The sequence below is a fragment of the Rissa tridactyla genome, chromosome 5 (genome assembly GCF_028500815.1).
Source record: "Rissa tridactyla isolate bRisTri1 chromosome 5, bRisTri1.patW.cur.20221130, whole genome shotgun sequence".
In the NCBI taxonomy this organism is placed as follows: Eukaryota; Metazoa; Chordata; class Aves; order Charadriiformes; family Laridae; genus Rissa; species Rissa tridactyla.
In genome coordinates, this window is record NC_071470.1 from 48,381,195 (window position 1) to 48,400,063 (window position 18,869).

The 18,869-nt window shown below is 40.8% G+C and overlaps 1 protein-coding gene across 5 annotated transcripts in view; it reads right to left on the reverse strand.

The window, feature by feature from the left end:
* Window positions 1-18,869, reverse strand: part of TRIM2 (tripartite motif containing 2) — a 115,913-nt gene that overhangs the window by 69,525 nt on the left and 27,519 nt on the right. For 2 of the 5 annotated variants that reach the window (XM_054202843.1, XM_054202837.1), the window contains exons 1-2: window positions 6,044-6,062; window positions 4,415-4,549 (exon numbers count right to left, since the gene is read on the reverse strand). The exons of 2 other annotated variants lie outside the window; for them this stretch is intronic. The gene's annotated coding sequence lies outside the window, so the exon portion shown is untranslated. Of the gene's footprint in view, window positions 1-4,414; window positions 4,550-6,043; window positions 6,063-18,869 lie in introns of those variants that run through there. One more of the 5 variants, XM_054202839.1, reaches the window with a different exon arrangement.

Sequence of the window (18,869 nt, forward strand, 5' to 3'; positions counted from 1 at the left end):
AAAAAGGAAGGAAACTGCAATATTTAAAAGTTCCTTCATGGATGAAGGAGCAGTGGCATCTATAATATTTCCTGCCTTCTTGAGCACGTACTGGGATACGATTTGCTTTCTGTGAGCGAGAGAGAGGAATCTGTGTGGGCCATTTGGAGGCCGCAGTTAATTTTATACCAGTCCTGTATGTACCCTAAAAGAACATAGTTTGCAAGTATGTGCCTTTTACACACTATCAAAGCAATGCAGCGAGCCTGTTCTGTAAGCCAGTGATTCCAGTAAGAAGAAAGCTTAGGGCTTGCCTATGGAGTCCAAGGGAACATCTTCCCAGCCTAGGAACAGAGCACAGCCAGCACAAGTATCTGTATGCCCCTGATGCTTGTTTCTTTCAGCATTGCTGGCTAGCTGGGAGGCTGGGTATATGGGACAGGAGGAAGAGAAGTCAAAGAAACCAGTGAACTCTGGTAAATAGAGATTTAAGGTAGCACAGACCTGAAGACCACTGAGCCACTGCAATTCACTCTCTGCCACAGGCAAGGAAGATAGGAAGTGGTCCCTTTTCTTTCTGTCTTGACCTGTGCTTTCTATTATATTTCAGGCAGGCCACCCTACAGAACTGGCCCCGTGGCAAATTCCTGTTTCAGAAACTTCCTGTATTCTCCTGGGCTGAATTTTGCACATATAAGCTGCCTTGCAATCATTTTCTTTCCTAAGTGCAGTGCTTTCTCTGAGTAACGCCACCAAAATAAAATGCACGCAGTAGAAGGAGACCCTCTACTCTTAATGTATGAGTGAGATCTGAGTACTACAACCCTGCTGCTTTTTCTTTTTTAATAGAAAAGGCTGCATGCTTAGCATTTTGCATTTTTTAGAACCAACCAGTGTGTTCCACTTTACTGGTAACAACATCCCTTAACCTAGAAAAGGATCTAATACCTGGGAAAATGGACCTGAAAAAAAACCAAAACAACACCACAATGAAAGATTTTAAAAGGTCTCACAGGTATGGGTGAAAGTTTAGGGTATACAGCATGGAAGATATTAGTCAAAGGGTTCAGATTTAAGATACAGGACAACTTACCCAAGGAGGCTGAGGAGAGGTTGTTTGCAGCTCTCAGCCTCTGTCCCTATGGAGACCTGAGTACTAACGGTGAGTGATTTTACAAGGAAGTATATGTAAACCTGACAGAACGCTGCCACTGCTTCTTTCAGGCCCTCAGACTTTTTCCTGTTACCTGGCAGTTCAGTTTTCTGGTCAGACTCAGACAGCTGATGGGAGGGGGACACATGTAATATTTTACTCACGGGCCCTCTCTTACCATAATCTTAACTGATGTGTGTCAAGCATATAGGACACATCAGCAGAACACCCGCTAATAAACCGAATCCCTGAGATTAAAAGCACCCTTAAAGCCTCCTGCTTTCATTAAGAATTCAAATGCTCAGAATGTCATGAATTACAGCTCTGGTAACTCAAAACTCTTGTTAATCTAGAGAGATGTTCTTTTCCAAGAGATTGATCAGTTTTGGGAGCTGGTCTGACATTCTCAAGGGCAAAGAAGGGGAAATCTATTAGATCAGATTCAACATTACAGGCTTTGTAATCTGGTAACTGTAAGTATATTTGGGAAGTACTGGTAAAAGGTCATGCTAAGAGGTCAGGGTTTCAGTCAACCCCAAATGAATACCTCCCATTAACTGCCGAATAACTGAACAATAGCTGTATTGCAAATGTGCCTGCAGACTAAAGAGTCCACCACAGGAAAATGTTGGCAAAGGATTCCACAGTCAACATACAGTGCACCTACAGAGCCAGTAGAAGAAAATGAATTGCAGTAAAAACACACCCCTGGCAAGCAGATCTTAGTTCTATTTCCAGCTTTCTTGCAGATTTCACTTCCCTGTTTTGTAGATTGAGGATGATATGCTAATCTGCTTCACAAGCTATCTGAAAGCTCAGTTAATGAGTATTAGTAAATCATTTTGTTTTCATAAACTGCCTACCATCTCAGAATCAGAAAATACAATTATAGCACATGCAGTTCAGCGTAGTCAGTTTTTTTTTTTATAAAGGATGTTGATTCAGCATGCCCTGTTTTAGCAAGCCCTGTGAATACATCTTGAAAATTATCTCTCTGTGAGGAAGACAAATCAATTTTAATCTTTCGCCTGTTTATCCTGTTGTAAATCAAACAGGGACAGTCTGCCCCTACAGAACAAGCCACGTTGTGCTGAGCTCGTGATGCACAAGGGAGTTCTTTCTTTAGTCAAGAGAGAGACAATGTGGTAAGCATATTGATTATTCCTAATTATGTACTGAGAGAGCACAGCAAAAACTCCTAGGTGTGCGTTTATGCCTGAGGTGTATCTTATGGCTTTCATTGTTACTTAAGCACTGAGATCCCGCTTTCTTAATCTATAGACAACAAAGGATTTAATTTTCATCTTTACTAATCAAGGCTTAGTATCTATCTGCTACTTAGAGAGTGACTGCAAACCTCTGGTTTGTGTTCACACCCTGGCACAGAAGCAGCTTATTGCTGTAATTAGCTTTAGTTCATACACTACCATGCATGCACTGTATTGCTGTAGAGGAGGCTCAGTCTCAGAGCTGAACAACTGTGAGCATCAAGACCCATCTAGTTAAAATGTACTAAGTACAACAGCTGCCCAGTTGTATTTGAAAGTTTCTGTCTAACTGCCCCTTAGCCACTGCTTCCCACAGATAATATTGCTTGACTCGCCCTCTGCAATTCAAGACTCATTGAATGATGCAGTCCTTCAAAACATTATAGATGAGTAGGAGAGATGAGCCAAAGGTCTCCAGACTGCATCAGGGCTGTCTGCTGAAGCTGTGCACAGCTCCAAAACACAAGCAGCATGTCAAAGACAAGGACACAACCCACAGGACATACCCCTGTTGGGTACATCTGTGAGGGGCAAGTTAGACAAGCTGAAAAGAACGTGGCATCAGGCCTTGCTTCACATTTGCTTTTATTTTTTTGGCATGACTCAAGGCTAACAAGGACCTCATTGAAACTTGGAAGTAAGGTTTTTCTTGTGATTTAAAAAAAAAAGACATAGTGAACACACTTATTTACAGTGACAGCTTCTTTTTTCCCTCAGGTGTCTTGAGCTCAAAGCCTGAGCTGAATTTTCTGGACATCCTGGCACTTCTCATTCAGGAAAGAGCTCAAGAAGTAGTACCCCAAGCCCATCTTGCCAATACCGAAGTGCTGTCATAGTGCCATATGGGACATTTCTAGACATGCCAAAAGAAGGAAGAACTAAAAATATTGCTACAGCCTAGTCTGCTTGAGGCTTCCCACCCAGTTTTGAGCTCAGAGCTGTTTGGATAAGCAGCCAAATCATGAGGTATTTCTCTTAGCCAATCTGAACTCTGTGAGGTGCACACAGTCATCCCTAGCAATTACTATTCGTACTGGCTGATAGGATTTTGTAAAGTAAATGAAAGAAAGAAAAAGAAGTAACATAGTACAGTGACCTCAGTAATAGACTATTGTGTGCTGACACTTACTTTGCTCTATGGTCACGGCAAAGTCACCTAATCTGTCATATCTTTATTTTCTTCATTTATGAAATGAGATCTATAGAAGAGTTCCTCGGCTGCCACATGAAATTCAGGGGCAGACAACAGTTCTGAGATTTGGCATGGTGTCCAGTTCTGACAGGGACATTAAGATTTTCTTTGCTGGTGTAAAGGGTAAAAGAGAAAGCCTGAAAAGTCCACCAGTATTTGCAATGCAGGAGTACATCGAAGAATACTGTCTAAATATGGAATATTTTGTTTAAAATTCTGAACATTAGAATGGACATATTAAAGACAGAAAAAGTTAAGCTCATTCCATCTCTGCATTCTTTTGCTCTGTGGAGCTGTGAACATTTCCTAATTGCAGCCAGCAATCTCTGAACATGACTTGCTTTTTCTACTGCTAGGTATATATCTTAGAAGATGACAGCACCTCTAATCATTTTTGGGAGCATTCATTTTATAGTATCCCATTTCTAGCCCTTTCACACTTTTCTGAACAACGTTACTTATGACCTTGCAAAACCTCCTACTGCTTGAAACACGACTGGACGATCAAATACTGGAAATGCAGCTAAAATGAGAACTAGATGCAGATTAATTAAAGTCATATAAAAAAAATAAGCTGGCAAGTTTAAACGGGTTGTGTCCCTATTAACTTTTTCCCTCTTGCCTCCCAGGAAGGTCTCATTTGAGATTGAAATAGTGTAGTCCTTGTACTCATGACACTGCATACAAAGTAGCTGCTCTTTTACTTCAGACAGAGGAAAATAGTTTAATAGCTGCCTGTCTGAATGACAGCGCCTACCTGCCTTGCTAAAACATGCCCTTAGTCTTAGGAGAAAAGCCACAACGAGACAGAAGACTACTTACTAGTGTTCCATAGAGTCCGTGCAGGAGTATCAGAGACTGAAATTCACTGTGCCACTGATCAGAAGATTTAGCTCCCTGCAGCGTTCAGACGGTTGGTCCCATTATGGCCATCAGGCGGCTGAGTTAAAGGGTGGCCTTGCACAAACATAAACAGCTTGTCAGCACAAGCCAAAGAGGCGGGTCTGCCCTGCCAGCCACAATGCGAGCCAATGATTAGCTTCTTTGCATTCTGGGTGTTCAAGATATTGTGTTTCATTCTTAAGTAGGGGAACAAGAGGGGCTGACTAGGAAGGGCTAACGCTTGACGGTTTATTGCTAGGCTGTAAAACGTTTAAGGCAGAAGGAAAAAAAAATACCAGTAAGTCACTTCAGGAAAAGCACATATTTGCTGTGTATCCATACAAATACTTCTAGAAAGCCCACAGGCATCTCCAATGCATTGTTGCTTTTAGGCCAATCAAATAAACAACCAACCTAACAAAAAACCTGTGAATTAAGTTTAGCCCATATTCACTGTAAAGAAGTTCCACTTGCAAAGTCTCTGATTTTTCTTCTCTACACCCTTACTCTTATTCTTTGTTTGCTGATACTGGGGTTTCTCACTTCCCTGCCACGAATGTCTTACCCTGGCCTTCTTGACCTGACCCCCCAACCTTCATTGCTCCTCCTATGATTGCTTCTCTTCACCTCCATCTTAACTGCTTGTTCTTTTGGTCCTGATCTCCCCAGAAGAGCAGGATCAGAACACAGGCACCTTCGGGTAAGGTTCTGTGAGACAACCAAGTTGATCCAGCAACTTACTGCTGTCAAAAGTGGAGGTGTTGAGTCCCCCCTCTCTTCACCACCACACCATGCCCCCCTGTGTCCCCCACCATCATTTCAAGGAAAGGTAACGTAGCACAGAAGCAAACACTTCTCTGTTAGTTTAGTGATCGTAACAAAGAGACAGAAGAGGTATTGCACAGAGTGAATACTCCCTGAAATTTAAGCTCCTTCTGATCTTGCCTCAGCCATCTATGATCCCACCTGTCTCCCCAAGTTCCTCTCACCTTTGTTGTTTGAATTGAATTGTTCCTAGTTAATTGAATACCCTGCTTACAGATCTGATCCCATTTCATCCCAGCTCTGTCCTACTTTCTTATGCCTCCAGTTTGGCTGTGAGGCCTGTCTGCCACCAAAATCACTCTCATCAAGTCTCTTATAACAACTCCCTGTATAAATATCATCCTTTGTACTTCAGCCTCAGCCTCTTCGAGCTCTTTTCTGCTTTGGAAATAATTAAAATCCTCCTTAAAAACTGTGACATCTTTTTGGCTTTTACTGTTTTTTCTCTGACCTTTCTGATTAATTCTTCTCTCAGCATCTACCTCTTCCTCTCTCGCACTCCCAAGGCACCCTACTTCTTATATTCTATCCAGCTTTTACTGTTTGCTTGTGCAGATTCCTGTACCACTTTTATGTAAATGATTTATAAGCATGTATTTCTGTTTTTCAGCTTTCTGCTTTTCTCCGGTCCCATATTTTACCCTGCGTTTTAGGCATACTGTATTAAATGCCTTGACAGCTCCTAATTTTAAGATCCTTTTCTGGGGGCAAATTAAAGCAGTCCCATCACACTACATTCATTACCGTATAGTCTTGGCACAAGTCATTTCCCTTCCTCCCTGCTTTGGTAGAAGAGCTGAGCCCGCTGCAGAAGCAGATGCTGCAGTTAGCACCTCTTTCAGATGGGCAGGAATATCGAAGCTCTGAGGCTCCTGCTGACAGGCTGCGTGCGAGTTCTGGCACATATCGCTGCAGCACAATGTGCTGGGGTCACGTTTGCAAGTTTTTCTTCACAGTGAGACATACTAGGCACGTTCTTCAGTGATACCTGAGATTCTGGGGCAATTGCAAGGCTCCATCAGCTGCCACCCAAGCGTATAACCTACACTGCCTATACTTTTATCCAGATTTCCTGCTGAGTTAACCCTGTGCTATCCACATGAACAACATTATTTTACCAGAGCTCTCTTCTAATATTTTGAAGTGTAAATCTCTGCCCAGATCCACTGTGTGATCACAGTATTTGATTAATTTAATTATTTTGATTACTGAGCCTGGATCTTATTTCCAATGCACCTACATTGTTCTCCACAGAAAATTCAGCAACTGAGGTCATCTTTTGTTCCATACCCCAGCCACATTGCCTGCATCCCCATGAAAGACATGCTTTCTTGTCCTGAGCTTCAAGGCCTTTTCAGAGTTTCTCCTTTCTTATTGATCCGCTCCCACAAGTCTCTTCATCACAAGGCCTGTCTTTTCAGCCTTCTCTCTTCCTACAAAGCCCTCTTTTTTTCACCTTGTCCTCTATGCAGAGAACACCCTGCTTCACCAAATCAAGTTATCTATTCTTCTTTCTGTTCTACAGTCCACGTGTCAAAAAATATAATGTATCAGAATGAGAGTGAGAAGCAATGAACAGGCGATAAGTCACTCCAGAAAGAGAGATCTTTCATCTGAATATATAAATTATACGTACTAGAAATTTCCTATCAATCAACCATATACAATATGTTATGCACCTTACACTGTTAGACTTTTTATGGAACAGGATAGGCACCAAAAACCCTTGATGGACATGGATCAAGTGCCCAAACACTGTACATGAGATTGTGAAAAGACTGCTATGAAAAGACTGTTTGTAGATGCACAAGAGAAGGCAAGCTAGCTATTGCATCTCTGATTCCCATGGCAATTTATTTAAGATGCTAATTCACTGTAGCCACAAATAAAGAAACAAAAGACAGAGCAAGAATGAGCTGATTTACTGGACTATGTTGAAAAGGCACACTTTAGGCAAAGTCACCCTGGGTATAACTCCTGTGGCTCCACTCGTAGAATTATGCCAAGGATGAATCTGCCTCTTTGTCCTTAAGCCTTGTATGATGCAGGAAAACTGTTACCAGCACTGCCAACGGCACCAACCCAGGCACCAGCTAAGTGAGGTGGCCAAGCTGATTTAACAGCTCACTTTTACCAAACGGGTCATCCTGCCCTCTCTCCTCATTGCCATTCCCAGCTACGCAGGCACACCCCCTCCCTTACATACATTCCAGGAACGGTGTGAAAGCTCACAGACCAAATTTGTCTTGCTGGATATGTTTTTCAGACAGGTTAATGATCTGACTCATCTCCCTGCCATGTTAAACAGCACAAGAGCCAGTGAAGGGAAGCAGTAAACACATGTGGCTGGAAGGAGGAGAGGGAAAGAGGTGGAGATGTGAATTCAGTGCCACCTTTTTCATAAACAGAAAGCTGGCTGTTATCCTCAGAAGCCACTATCCATTCTGGGGTGAGACCTAGAACTATGAGCACCAGAACTATGCCACTCTTAAACACAAGGTCCCGAAACCTCCTGTAACCCCTTGTTTGACTTCCAGCAAGCACTAAAATGTTTTCTTGAAATGTATTTTCCAAAGGAAGGTAAGGCTTTATTTTAATTAAATGCAGGTTTCTGAAAACATAATGATAATTTGATTTCCTAGGAAAATTTGGACAAGAGAAAGATTCTGACAGGCAAAAGGGAAACATTTATGTCTTCTGCATCCAAAACCAGAAAGTATTTGCGTTATGAATCACCAGAACTTAATTTGCCCACCCCCTAGGTTGCAGGCTCCATAGAGTAATATTTTGACTCTGTCCCCTTCCATATTACCATCCACGCATCTAGCTTCTACCGTTTATTCTTTGCTTGGTAAAACTGTTTTTTTCCTTTCCCTTTTTGTGGCCTCAGCGTAGCCTCACTGCCCTTTCTTCTCAAAACACAATCCCAGCTGGATGCCATTTTGCCTGTCCTCTGCTCCTCCTTTGGGGAAAACAAGGAGCCTTAGGCCCCCTGAGGCTCGGCCTGACCAGTTCATGTCTACCCCTCTGCTGAGAGGAGACCTCCCCTGCTTCCCCAGTAGTAGCCGCAGATGCTGAAGAATGGAGTGGAGCGAGAAGGTTTTTGTCATGCTTTACTGGCCTGGTTTCAATTATAAAGTGGGTCACAAGTTATTCCCAGAAAGCACATAAGCTCAAGCAATGAAAGACTTTGGATAGTGACAAAAGAAGTGAAACACTCTAGATGAATTGTTTCATTTTTCTTTAAAAAAGGAAAACAAATGGCAGAAATGGCAAGGGAAAGAAATCATGTGCAGATGCAGCACACTAACATACGAAGCTGCGATCGATGGGAACTTGGGCTTAGTCCCAGCTCAGACCATGTGCATTTTGAACTTTGAGCTCTTGGACCATTTCCTAATTAGAGAGCTAGCGACACACTGTGGAACTATTTAACCCTTTGGTGGTGCCTCAGGAGGTTTAGCAAATGCCAGAAAAGACTCTGGGGATGTGTCTAAACCCTGGAGGCAACATCTGACTACGGGAAATATCCCTGTGCTCCAAATGGCTTAGTGAAACAACTGCTGTCAGCACCTCACTTTTCACGGCTCTCTACACAGAAAGGTCAGGCTTACAACTGCTCCTTCCTGCACTGCTGAACGATTGCTGGGATCTCCCCCTAACCTGCCAGCTCCCCATCCAGAACCTGCCTCTCTTCAAGGCTTGTCATGTCTCCTCCAAGCTCATCAGTAACGCTACACCAAGGATCAGATCAAACAGAGATACCCACCTGGAACTTAATAGTGTAAATAATGCCACATTGCACACAGAGACCTGTTCCTCTACTTCACAGGAGTGGAAAAGCAGCAGGCAATTATAAAATTGTAACCGTAGCCAAAAATACAAACATTATAGCACTAGAAGCTGTGTGGAGAGAAACAAGGGTTATATAGCTGATGTACATCAACAGCTGCCATATTATTTCTATCCTATCTAACTATCACTGGTGTTTTAGTTAAATCTGCACTAGTGGCTTCATCTTTTATACCCCTCTGTAATATAGTAGTATTGTGTCTTACCTATTTCACAGAAGTACGGTGTAAGTATATTTACAGAGCTTGGAACCTCTCACTGAAGACATTTTGGATGTACAAACTGTTACTACTTTCATTATTGACTTGAGAAATATATCCTTTGAAAGTCAATAAGCAGGATAACTACTTTGGCAGGTTAAGTTTTGTTTAGAATTTCCTGCCACCTCTAAGGTCGCTCATTCCAAACATAACAGAAATACACTAATAAAAGGAGAGGCGCCTCCAAAAATACATGCACCGTGGGTAAAGATTAACTTTGGGGTTGTAGAGCACAGTAAACCTACAAGCTTAAATTCCATCTTTGCAAGTTTTCTCCCTATTTTCCTTGAGTCCCGTGGCCTGGTAAGAGGTGGTTCACAGGCGCCAGTTGCCACAGAGCATGGAGAAGGCCTTTCAAGTACAAACTACTCTTTGCACATACCTTTCATTTGCCATTCAGGTGTGCTCTACTGTACTTGCAGACTCCATTTCCCATCTCACCTGGTAGTCTGGTAGTCTGAGAGTCTTTGAGCCTCGAGGCTTGTTTAGACTGCACTGTGATAGGAGGGTAGCAAGAAATATCAAAGCTAACTCTAAAATAGCTGTCTAGTATATGTGCTGCTAAAGTACTAGAGAACTGAGTCAAGAAGGAAAGAAAAATAGCCTGTCTCGGACACCATGCTGCCATAACTGGGCTTCTATACCTAAGCTGGCTATAAGCTACTTTGAGCCGTGCTATAATACACTACAGGCATTTCTATTAAATTCTGTGCATGAATCTAGACATAACATTTAAATTCCACTCTTGTTCAGGGGTGATTAATGCACTTCTAGAGGGATTTTTCAAACAGTGCTGAAACACCTCTTAGCTATGATTAGCTTTAGGGCTCACAAAAATATTTCAGAAGGACAAATGTTTTGGCTTTGGAGGAGGCCTACATTCAGAGTGTCAGATACTTCCAAAAAGCACCACTGGCACCAGCAGCACACACATCCACCCTAATTTCAAATTACAAGATGACTCGTCTCCAAGGAACGCTTTCCTAGATAACAGTATAAATATTTCCAGCAGTATCTTTGGGACAGACAAATTGGTATGAAAAAACGCACCGCCTCCCTTATTAGGTGTGGCTTTTGCAATGTGGGCTTCTTCACAAGGAAAAAGAAATAGTTTCCCCAGTTTCTCACACTTCTCTGTGAGCTGAGATGCCCCTGCTCACACAGAACAACTCAAGAGAGATATTCAAAAGAACTCTTTTGTGAAAACCTTGCTGTCATACAACAAATAGATATGATTAATTAGAAGACTGCCTTCAAGATAGCAGTGGCTCCTGCTCCCATTATAAACCCTATGCATCTTGAACTCAGCAGTAAATATCCCACTTGCTTCTTTGGCAGAGAACTAAACCTCTGCATCAACAAGAGCAGAGGATGCTCAGAGACAAGGAGGCATTTGCCCATCACAGGAAAAATGCTCAGATTAGCAATGCAGTGACCTCGGTTCAAAGAAAGCACTTTAGTATGTGCCTTCCTTTTAAGCGTATGAGAACTCCCGCTGATTTCACTGCCACATCAATGAGGTCAGCCATGGATTTATCCAGGAACTAAAAGGAATTAACTCACTTCACACACACACTTACCCTGAATAATGGCCAGAGTGGTCTGTGCCTCATGATGCAGATGTGACTTGTCCCTCCCCACTCCCAACAAAGATCAGCAGTTTACATCTCCTTAAATGAGACTACCCATGCGTTTTATGTCATCTGCCTACTTGCTGAATCGGAGTGAGGGGCATACCACAAAAAAAATGCTATACCCAGCTTACTTCTACACCCCCTTTCTACCCAGCAAGCCTAAAGAAAGTGTGCTAGTTACCTAGCATGTGGAAAGAAACACTTAAATAATTTAAGCACTTGAAATGGAACTGCAGAGGCACAATAAAGGTCAGAATCATTCACTTGAATGAACAAATGCTTTTAAAAGATGGTTATGTGTACTTATAGAAGCCCTCAAGCAAACGCGACAGTCCAAGTGTTCAGTATCCTCCTATAACAGGCTAGTAAGAGGGAGTTTTGATGAATTCCATGTGTTCTCAAAGTCAGGTTCCTGGTGATTACCCATTCCCCTATAAAAACAGGGCCACACTAGTTTTCAAGCAAAACTCTGTTACAAAGCTATTCTGAACAGTAGGAGAGGGAAAGAAGACCTTAATGTCCAAAGACATCACAAACTTTAGCCATACAGGAGAACCCAATTAAAATATGGGAGTCCCCTGATCCAAGTAGCGTATGGCTAAAGCCGTCATGTAATCAGAACCAAATCACCCCCATGTCTGGATTTAATTACGTCATGCCATTTTATAGCAGCCTAAGAAAACTGAACTGGGGGTCAAAATAATCCCACAGTAATTCTTTAGTCAATCACATGTACAAGAACCTGGGTAAAAACGGAAAACAGACAGTATCAGCAGACTGAGCATACAAAGGTTCTTATTAAAGGCAAGAACAACAAACAAGTCTATAGGCAAATGGCTCACTGCAGAGTGAAAGCACCAATGCTATCACAAATTTCTGTGTGGTCTATAAAATTCAAGCAAACCTACTAAACTAATGCATACTGAAAGAATGGAGTTCTGTTCAATATGCTCTCACTGATTTGAAAAGAAATGGAGTTCATAGAACATTAAAATGCTTCAGAAATACGTATTTTGTTATGAGCTCTGCACATATTTAAAACAAATTCTCCATGAGAAAATACTTGTATGAGATTGTATGTTCATGTTTATATAGCAACTCTAAGTTATGGGGAAAAAAAATCTACAGAAGATCATACTTGTCATTAATATGGAAGTGCAAAGGGCATGACTGAGAATTAAAAGTGACATTTAATTTTTTTTTCAATGTGAGTCTAAAATCAACTAAATCATATCTCTTTATTTGCAAATAAAGATGTCTAGATAGATTTCTTGCAAATGTTAACTAGGGGAAGGAACTTAAAGTCCTTTGAAATATTACCTAGCCAGCAAAGAAGTTTGGGGATATTGTATATTCTATCTCAAACAAATAAATAAAGAAAAATGTATATGCAAAAGCAATACTAATGCTATGTAAACTAGTAAAGGTTATCTGAAGATACACAGAATGAAATAAAGTTAAAATCTCTATAACCTCAATACAGCATCCCTATGACATTTTTATAGTAATATGAAATCAGTTACCATTGCAGTTCACTTTTTGTTCTATTTTTTAACTGCCATTTTAAAAAAACAAAACCCAAATCCCAGCTTCTTTCAGCATTCAGTCTTCTTATTGCTCTAAAAATAATGAACATGCTGCCTCGTTCCTTGAGCAAGGAGTCCCTGGTTTCTGTTAAAACAGTCACAGCTGCCGTACTGCAGCCCAGTGTTCTACCAAAGCCTTTGTGTTGAGCCTGTCTATGACATGGATTAAATTATAGCTTGCACACTGTGATTCTATTTGCATACAAGGAACAAAATCTGTTGTGAGGCAATATTGCACAGTACCCAGTGTCTGGATGAACAGCAGGCCTTGAAAATTTCTGTGCATTCACTTGTGCTTTTCTGCGTGCTTGTCAAGATCAGCCATGTGGCACGTTTTAAGGAAGCTTCTTGCTTTGAAAGGATTGCTGTTTGCTCTTAGTTGCTTTCTGACTCAAGCTCAAGCTGAAAAGAGACCTCACAGAAGGAGGCAATGATAATTGCAACATAATTGCTAAAATTAAGCAGTTGGTTGGATTTTTACAGTTATTTTAAAGATGTATTTCTTGGTCATTTTAAGGACAGGTTAAAGACAGCAAAAAGCACAAGTCAGCCAGAAAGGAAGCTTATCACACAGTCAGTTCCACTGGCATCCCTAGATATGATGATGCCTAAAACAAAACACATGTGAACCCCTTAATATTCCAGAGGATTCAAGAGCAGTAATATGCACAATTCAGAATAACAGGACACAGGCAGTCTGTAAAGGAAACATTTTGCAGATTCAAAAATCTGTTTAACTTCTGAATGAGGGAAAAAGTTACATTCCAAAAAAAGTAGCATTCCAAAAAATGAAACTGAAGATGTATAGACCAATCTTTTTGCCTTTCACTTCTTTCCTCATCCACAGTAATCTCAGCCTCTATACTGAGTTCCAATACCACTTTTTAGAAGGGGAAGAACCCACAGAGACATTAAATATCATCCTCAACAGAATTAATTACCATTCAGATTTTTTCTAAGAAATCTTGTTACAGCTATACTTTTGAACCTCCACGCTACATGGAGGTACTGAATGCCATGATGTCTACCCAAAGCAGCATTTTGTTGTCCATTGCGCATTTTTAGTGCATTTTGATAATATCATCTGTAAGCATGGGAATTTCATATTTCTCCATTAAGTGACCCTGCTTTCGGCAGTTAATAGATTGGCAGTCTTTAGTGGCTGGGGTGAAATTTTTCATGCTAGATGTTTGCCTCATAAAAACATTCAGCCAAAATAACTGAGTTATTTCTGAGAACAAGACTATAGAAAAATCAGATTGCTTTGCATGATAAAAATTCTGGTGCCTTGAGTTGAGAACCATTAAAATCCTCTGCTTTGTAGTAGAAGCCTGAACACTAAACAACAGGGAGAGGCTTTATGCCAGAGAATGTCTTTTTTAAAAATCACATGAATATGTACACTAACTTCACTGTGCCCTGATGCATAGTCATTTGAGAGATGAATTTTTGATGTTATATTGGCAGCTTACTTTCTGTCCTTTCCTAGTGTTTGTGTAGCATGTCACTGATACTCTAGTTTCCTTTTTTTTATGCTGAGGATGTATTGATATGAGTATATTTGTAGCTATTTATGTTTAGTCTTATTATTTGACACTCATTAACAGAATTACAGAATCACAGAACAGCTCAGGGGTAAAGGATCCTCTGGAGGTCATCTGGTCCAACCTCTCTGCTCAAGCAGGGCCACCTACAGCCAGTTGCCTTGGACCACATCCAGTCAGGTTTTGAATATCTCCACAGATATTCACAGACTCCACGACCTCTCTGGGAAAGCTCTGCCAGTGTTCAGTCACTCTCACAGTGAAAAACTGTTCCCAGATGTTCAAACAGCACCAGTTCGTGCCCATTGCCTCTTGTCCTGTCACTGGGCACTACTGAAAAGAGCCTGGCTCCGTCCGTCCTCTTTACACCTTTCTTTCACGTATTTGCACTCAGGATTCAATGAGATCCTCCCCAGGCCTTCTCTCCTGCAGGCTGAACAGTGCCAGCTCTCTCAGCCTTTCCTCACAGGAGAGGAGGTCCCATCCCTTCACTATCTTCATGGCCCTTTGCTGGACTCTCTCCAGCATGTCCAGCTCTCTCATACACTGGGGAATCCAAAACTGGACACTGCACTCCAGGTGTGGCCTCACCAGTGCTGAGCAGAGGGGAAGGATCACCTCCCTCAGCCCTCTGGCAATACCTCTCCTAATGCAGCCTATGGTACTATTAGCCTTCTTTGCTGCAAGGGTACTAATATTTGAGGAAAGCCTGCTTTGGGATGCTAACTTTTGACACTGATTAAAGACTTGTGTCCTCATTTCAAAAACACGTAATGGGTTAAATCCCAACTGTTTCTCTTTTCCACCTACAAATCGCTACAACATCTACATTTTATAAGAATAACACACACCTGCATTTGGGCACAAAATTTTTGGTCAAAGAGAATGGAAAAAACCTCTAGAAGGAATCAGGCAAGATGAAACAACACATACCTTTCTTTTGTGAAAAGTCTTTTCCTCTCCATTCATAAAACTGATTTCTCCTCTCCTACGTAGCAAATGTCAATCAATGATTACAAAGATAAGACTGGTAACATGGAGAGAGATAAAAATAGAAACCCCATTCAAATAGATATTTTGTTTCAAGAAGAAAAAAAAAATCAAACAGTCTGTAAAGTACTCTAGAGATGTCAGTACTGCAGTCAAATTTACATAAAGGGTTACAACAGAGAGGGACTTAAGTATAAATCTTGCAGCACAGGAAGATATTAAACAAGACACATCAAACCCAGTTCAACAAAGAGGCCAGATTAAATTCACAGGACACTGACGGAAACTTTCTGGTATCAGGATAAGTATTTCCATGAGCAGATCTCTCAGAAAACAGTACCTTTACATATTGCCCTACAAAAATTCCCCAACATGAAATACTGCTCTTTTTATTGCATATTGTACTAACACTATTTCCTCACAGTCAGGGCTGTTCCTTCCCTATTTACAGAGATGTTACCCAGCTCATGGTAGTCAAGAAGTGGGCTTTGCAGGTGAGCAACAGTGGAAGGTCTTGGTCCAGACAGAGCCAGTGGAATCTGTTCACTGAATGAAGCCAAGTGAATGGAAAAAGAGAGACTCCCCTGTCACTGTATTTCTCAGAGTTGGCTCTTAGTGGAATCATACTTTGTCTATAGAAAAGAAAATGGCCAACAATTGTTAGTAGCAACAATTAAGCCATTCATTGTGCCTTTTGGAAAATGATGGATGGAGTTTCTTGTACCATCCACACCCCAGCTGCACTCTTTATCAATTCCTCCTTCATGAAAGTTGTGCTATTTGAGCATCTGTTCTGAATCAGTAGATAAACAACCCACTATGGACTTCTTTGTACGCATACCCACTAGCAGACAGTCCTGTAAAGAGACAGCAATCCATTGACCTAGAGAATTACACTGTCAGTGATAGGCAGCCCTACATCTTACTCTTAAGCTCCATACCTGATTAAACCAATCAGTTGAAGGGCTCTCTTGAGCTCTCTTTATAAACACCTTTATTTAGATAGTTCACCAGAAGCACAGCAGAGGACATAGTGATGTTGTGCTGCTTGTTGCTCTACCAACACTCAAATTTTCCTCAGTGACAAGTGGAGGGGAAGTATATTGACAGAAAAAAGCTTTCTAGAAGATAGGGTCAGAGTAGTGTGGGGTCTCTGCTACTGAAGGATCTAAGCAATCTTTTCCCAACTCATAAGATCAGCTCAGATTTCTTCTAGGGCTAGCTGGCTGCGGATCAAGGAGCAAAGAGCTTTCTTCTTTTTGTCCTCCACAGCACTTGCAATCAGGTGAGATCCTCTCTGTGTCTAACTGCCCTCACATCTTCAAGCATAAAGCAAACAAAACCTTTCAGAAAATATTTCAAGGACAGTACCATTTTTTAAAAGCATTACCCTAAGACAATGATGTGTTTTTTTGTGGCCCCAAGACAACAAACTCACACTTCACAAGAAATAAAAATAACAGTGTTTTGCATGGTGGTCCTCCCTTACCTACAGTTTCTGATGCTGACCAAGCAACAAACATTACTGGAAAAATGAATTAGCTGCAATTATTATTTCAGAGCACAAACAATCAAGGTCAGAAGCAAAGCAAATCATCACGAGTCTCCTAATAATTACAATGAAAATAATGACTTCTTTTCTCATCGATAATTATTGATTTCTAGAAGACCTCTGATGTCCACAGAATGGTGTTCATTATAAGCACTATACAAAGCTATCCATGTTACAAGCTTCACTGATAACTCTCAGCATGCTCTTAAAAAAAGCTGAACAAATTCTGTTTCTCATTTTAAATTGCACAATTTTAATTTTATAGAGAAAAAAAAAAAGAGTACTTTGGCTATTGTAATGGGTAAAAATATTGTGATAGTTGGAAGCCCCTTTGGGGTAAAATTTTGCCATGACAATACACAGTACAAATTACATTCATTTGTAGGATGGCTATGTCTTAGCCCAAGGTTAATATGTATATTGTCCTGGAAACTCCAAACATGCTAAAATAATTCAGGTGTTAGTTGATCTAATTCTTTAATCAGCTTTCAGCCTCATTGCTTCACTTTTACATAGCAATTACCTAATGCCTCAGCATTAACTAATGACTAATTTAAAATCTGTCTGAGGGCTACAAATACTGTAACAAAGCTGTAACAACCTATGGATTCAGATATGTCAGTAGGACAACACTCAGAATATCAAGGGAGTCAATGTCAACATCCTCTTTCAAAAAACTAGTCCTGCTGCCCAGGAGGAACCTTTTTTCTATGTTCTGCCAAGACAGAGCTAAACCCACGTATTTCAGTGAACCTATTTCCATCCAAAGAAAAATGGAAGCTGCTTCATTACAATGCATTCAACAGAGGTAGCTCACTTTCAGTCTGTAGACTCTCCTGATTCTTAAAAAGGCCCCTTGTGTGATTGAATTCCTACTGAACTGAAGGGTAAAGGGGGACCAGAACAGAAAAAGTATTAACTTTTTTGAATTTCTCCCCTAGATACGTAAAGGAGACTCAAAAGTGCTGAAGCCTTTAAATTAAGACTACCCATCTTTCTAAGAGACAAACAAGCTGCAGTGATTTGCTTATTTCTGATTTACTGTCTTTAAAATTAGGTCATTACTTCTAGGAATGCTTTGAAATACATGAATGATAGGACAGGATTTCAGAATGTTCTTAACAGTAATCCACACCACTCCTGGGGATAAATTATTTTGCCTTTGACCTTCTAGCTTATCCATTTGGGAATCATATTATTGTCTCATAAAAAAAAGAGGCACCTGTCTTAATATTCCTGAACTAATGAGTTCTGCAAAATCCTTTCAAAGTACAAGCTAACCAGATTGATAAACTACTGCTTTATCCATCCAGCTCAAGCTGGATTTATGATTAATTGCATGCTTGCAAATAGTCTTTCAGATTGTTTTAGTCACTGTACCCTGTATGCAAAAAAAAAAAAAAAAAAAAAAGACATTTGATGAGTACAATAGCCCTTCATGTTCGGCAGCCTGCATTTGTTTAGATTCTTTCAACTGCTTTATGGGAGGGACAACAGTGCCACTGTCAGAATATATTTAAATTTCGGCTGACACCAATGCCCACTGTTCAAGGTATTGTGTCTTTCCAACTGAAACTTGGCCCTCTGGGATCCTTTAGATTTTTTTTATTCCTGCATATACAACTAGGCTTATGCCCTCATAATAAAAATGGCACTTTGAAATCATAGTGGTTTGTGCAATATAAATTTCCAGAAAGAATAATTATGCAATTTTGCTCAGTTACGTCAGTTACATTGCTCAGTTAAGTTATAGCTTGTATTCACGTGCTACAGCCTTGCCTCATGAAGGATGATCTGAAGAGTGTACAAAGTGAAGAAATGAACTACCTTCCGAATAGGACAGTGTATTATAACATGGCTTTGTGAACTAGAGTTCTACTGACTGCAGTTCTACTGACTGATTTCAGATGGCAGATTCAGTCCTAGTTTACGGGTACAAAAACTACTGCGTACCTTATACCACACCATTCAAACAAAAGGTAGCAGAAAAAGTGATGTTATCAGATGTGTGACTTCTCCTGAAATCTACTTGCAAGATGGGTAAGGAGCAGAGATGGGAAAAATTGGTCTTACGGAAAATGCAGTTGAAGATTCTCATCCCACGTTATTACCCCCACTATTCACCTGCCCAAATCACTGTACTGGTCCATGA